Here is a 4,940-nt window from a genome sequence, read left to right as displayed (position 1 = left end):
AAAAATTTTTCTCTTTAATAAAGAACCATAAAAAGGTAGAATTACAGAATTATAGAGGCTAAAGTAATAGCATTAGTAAATCTGTATGGGATGTTGCCTGCAAAATCGCAGATACAGGAATGCTCACAGCCTCAGAGGGGAGACAGTGAAAGGTTTCAGTGCTACAAGGACTATTATAAAAGACCCAGGTATCATGGTACATGCCTATAACCCCACAGGAGGTTCAGGAGTGCAAGGCCAGCTTCAGCTACATAGCAAGTTCAGGGCCAGCCTGGGCCAGATAAGACACTGTTCTCAAAAGCATGGGAAAGGGCAAGATGGTCCAGTAGGTAAAGATGCTTGCTGTGAAGGCTGACAACCAGAGTTAGAATCCTAGGCCCCACATGGTGGAAAGAGAAAACTGATTTCACACAAGTTATCCTCTGCACACATGTGAGTTGAATTGCACGCACATATACAATAAATATAATTTATTTAAACCTTCAGATTTACAGATGAAGGTGTAAGGGAGATCTTAAAGTGCTGTTTAACGTAAACGACTTAACATTAGCAGGATTTCATCAAGCAGGTGTCAAACAGTATTGGCTGTTATGTACAAGACCACTGCAGCATGCAGAGTGAAGAAGCGTGTCCAGAGCACAGTGAATAGTTGTGTCAGCGGAATATAGGGCATGTCCAAGAATGCAGGAGGAGGTAAGGATTCTCCCAGTTCCTGTTTTTACAGTGTATGTGTGTGTTTGAATGTGTGTGTCACAGTATACGTAAGTTAGAAGACAGTGTGGGAGTTGATTCTCCTTCCAGCATGTGGGAGAAGGGATGAATTAGGAGATTGGTATAATTATTGTTCAGGAGCAGACACAGTAATAACACAGAAAGGAAGGATATACATATATATATATATATATATATATATATATATATATATATATGGAAAAATTGTAGAAACAAAATTGTGTGATATGACACTGAATTTATGTGAGATGGGTGAAGGGCTCCCAAGCTCTGTGTGACTAGAGAATCAAACTATTTAAGAGTTGAGCCAGGCCAAGTGGGTGGGCTGTAATGCCAGCACTCAGTGATTGATGTAATTATAGGATGACCAGGAATCCAAGATCATCTGTGGTGGCTGTATACAAGTTTGAAGCTAGCCTGGACTACATGGGATTCTATTTCAAAAAATAAAGTGGGGTGGGGCAGTACTTTCAAGGCAGAGAGGCAGGTAGATCTCTGTGAGTTCGAGGCCAGCCTGGTCTACAGAATGAGTTCCAGGACAGCCAGGACTACACAGAAAAACCCTGTCTCAAAATGCCAAAGACCAAAAACCAAATGAAAACAAAGTGGACTAGAGAGATGCCTTATTGGTTAAGAGTTCTGTCCGCTCTTCCAAGAGGACCCAGGTTCAGTTCCTAGCACATACACAGTAACTCATAACCATCTTCAGTTCCCAGGGGATCCAACTTCCTTGTTGGTTTCTTTGGGCACCAGGCAAATATGCGGTCCACAGATATACATGTAGACACACATAAAAATCTTAAAGCTGGCCACGGTAGCACAAGCCTTTAATTCCAACAGGCAGGGAGGCAGAGAGAGGCGGGCATCCTTGAGTTCCAGGACAGCCAGATCTACACAGAGAAACTTGGTTTTGAAATACCAAAAATAAATCTTAACCAAAAGAGAAAAGCAAAAAGCCCCAAGACTTTGGAGGGAACATGTTTTAGTATTGGTCTACTCAGATCTACACACAGGTGGGAAATCTAGTATAGATATCTAGGAATCATTTCTTTTTAAAAGTGTGGGTATTTTGCCTTCCTGCACAGGTATATATATGCACCACATACATGCCTAGTACAATGGATCCCCTGGAAATGGAGTTACAGTTGTGAGCTGCCATGTGGTGTTGGGAATTGAACCGGGGTCTGCTAGAGGAGCTGCCAGTGCTCTTAACTGCTGAGCCACCTTCTTTGGCCCCAGGAGTCTCTAAAGAAATGTCTTTAGAGATTTTTTTTTTATGTATATTATGGCAGTTGTGAGTCACTGTGTGGGTGTTGGGACTCAAACCTGTGTCCTCTGCAATAGTAAACACTTTCTAACGGATAAGCCGTCTCTCCTGTGTCCTCTGCAATAGTAAACAAGTTTTAACGGATAAGCCATCTGTCCTGTCCCACTGGTCATCTCTTCATTGTTTACTAAATAGCTCCTAGTGCTCAGAGTACCTGTTTAGAGTACTAGCAGTAGACAAGGCATATGCAAGGCAGTTGCAATTCAGATTTGGCCAGGAGTGGGTGTATGTGGTAATGTTTATCAATAGGAAAACTAAGAGAAAAGGTAGTAACTTGTTCTTCTGAGCAGGTGAAAGGACCTAGTCCATGGAGGGAAATCTTGGCAAGAGGAAGTTGACTCTTGTAGAAATACAGTGAACCCTGTTTAGGTGCACACCTGTTATCCCAGGACATGGGAAGTGGAGGCAGGAAAAACAGAGTTCGAGTTCATTCTTCACCACATAATCATTTGGAGACTGTTCTAAGTGACATGTGACTCAGTGGGCCACCAAGGTGATTGAGTAAGGTGCTTGCTGCCAAGCCTGATGACCTCACTCAGTCCCCCAGTACCCACATGGTGAAGAGAGAGAATGAGCTCCTTCGAGAAATTGTCCTCTAACTACCACATGTGCAGGACATGCTCACCCCAACACATGCATATGTGTGTGCACATTAAATGAGGCTGAGAGTGGTGGTGGTTGTGCATGCCTTTAATCCCAACACTCCAAAGACAGTTGGATGGATCTGAGTTTGAGGCCAGCCTAGTCTATAGAGCGAGTCCAGAACTGCTAGAACTATACAGAGAAACCCTGTATAGAAAAACCTAAATAATAAGGAATAAACAGAGGGTAAAAAGTGAGAAAGTTTTTCTAAGAATGAAGATGTTAGGCCAGGGCTATTCAAATGCTCATATTTAAAGATCATTGAAGCCTGGCCATGAAGAAATCCTTGGCTCAGAGATACTCAAAACCAAAGATGTGAATGGCATGCTGGAAAAGGCCGTGGACGCAGTCAGCCCAGCTTCGCACATCCTCATGGCGTGTACGTATTTCCCAGCACTAAAAGTACAGAAAAGGGAGAGTTTTGAACTCGTTCAGGGTCTTCCCTGCCATGTTCTCATCGGCTGTAGTTTCCTTTCAGTATCACCCTTGGGGTGGGGTTTTTGGTCCTGTCTCTTCTGTTAACATGACACTTTTCCCTCAGCAAGTTATTAGGAGCATACAGTAGAGGCAGTCCCTGAGGTGTTGCCACATCTGCCTAAGAGCCCAAAGATACCAGGAGTGAGGAGGTTCAGTCATTTCTGGAGAGTCTTTTGATCTGAAACTCGCCATATTTGTCCTGACCTACAAACTGATGTAAAGCTGAGATAGCTCTGGGGAAAGTTTACAAACACTATCAGCTGCTATTTGGCCTTACACTTGCTGCTTCTCATTGTGCCGTCACATGCATGCACACACAACTTGTCACGAAGATTTCGGGTGCTTTGTTACTAGCTAAACATCCTGCCTAGAGCCTTATTGTCAGGCCTTTAATCTTCATTGTTGTTCTAAGGTTACAGCTTGACTGGATTTAAAACCAACCCAGGAGAGCATGTCCAGAGAGGATGAACTGAGATGGGCTAAATTGGATTTAGATCTCTAAATGGCTGGCACCATCCCACGGGCCCACACTGAATGAAAAAAGAAAAAATACAAGCAGACTATCTCTACTCTAGAGCTATAAACAAGCCGCCTCCTGCCACCACCATGATGGGCTTGCCTTCCTCACCAACATGGCCTGTGTCCTCTGATCATAAGGAAATTGAGGAGTATGGGCTCTACCCCATTCCTGATCTTTGACACAATAAGATTTGCTTCTCCCTGAAGTCACACACAAAGAGTATCTCCATAGTGCTTCTTGCGGGCCTGCTTGCCTGCCTGCCTGATTCCTGCCTGTCCCAGGCTGGCCTCAAACTCCTGAACCCTTTGCCTCAAACCCCCAAGTGCTGGAATTGCAGCTATGCACTGCCATGCTCTGACTTCCTTTAAACTATTAGAGGCTGTGCTAAGAAGACTGAGGGGCGATGGGGTGAGCTGTGAGGCTTGACCCATGGCTGCAGTTTCTCTTTTGCCCTTTCCTCACCCTCACCGCCTTTACTCCCTTGGTTTTCTTATTGGCGTTGAGGGCACCCTTGCCAAGTGTTTGCCACTGAGAGTTACACCCCCAGGCTACAGGCGTATTTTCACTGAACAACTCTGACCAGAGGCCAGATCATAACTGGAGGCAGGCAAGTTTCTAAGGCCTGGCAGAGAGGAGGTACCTACAGGCAGGCTGGTGGTGCACAGTAAGGAAACTACACCACATGATCCCTGGGAGCCAACAGCAGTTCTTGGAAAAGAAATTGACTTTCAGACCTGCTGGGCGGATCGCTGCAGCCGCCTGTTTGACACTCTCCGTGGCTTTCTCTTTTCTGTCATTGTGACCCTGGGAAAAGGAGTTAGCCTTCAAAATATCCAGTTCCCTGCCTATAAAATTATATCCTGCCCCACAGGGTTGTGGAGAATAAGGACATGAACATTAGGGGTCAGCACAGGACCATAAACGGCAGTAGTAATTATTAAAGCCAGCTTTCTAGTGTCCCTGAAACTGCAAGACCTCAACCTTAGAGGGGTGTGGCTGGATACAGGAAGAGGCCTTCTGAGCTCATCTGCAGATTCTTTCCCCTGGGCTTGACTCTGAAGAACATTCTAGAATTAAACCCCAAAGATGAGCAGGTAGGATCATGAAGCTATGAGCAAGGTCTGAACACACCGAGGGCTTAGCCTTCCCAAGTCTTGCCACACCATAGTCTCTCCCTCTCTCCCTCCCTCCCTCCCCTTTCCCAGTGTGACCACCCTATTCTCAGCCTTCCAGGACTCATAG

Source organism: Mastomys coucha, unplaced genomic scaffold (genome assembly GCF_008632895.1).
Source record: "Mastomys coucha isolate ucsf_1 unplaced genomic scaffold, UCSF_Mcou_1 pScaffold16, whole genome shotgun sequence".
NCBI classification, from domain to species: domain Eukaryota; kingdom Metazoa; phylum Chordata; class Mammalia; order Rodentia; family Muridae; genus Mastomys; species Mastomys coucha.
The sequence above is the reverse complement of the archived record's forward strand: the minus strand, read 5'-3'. Positions refer to the sequence as shown.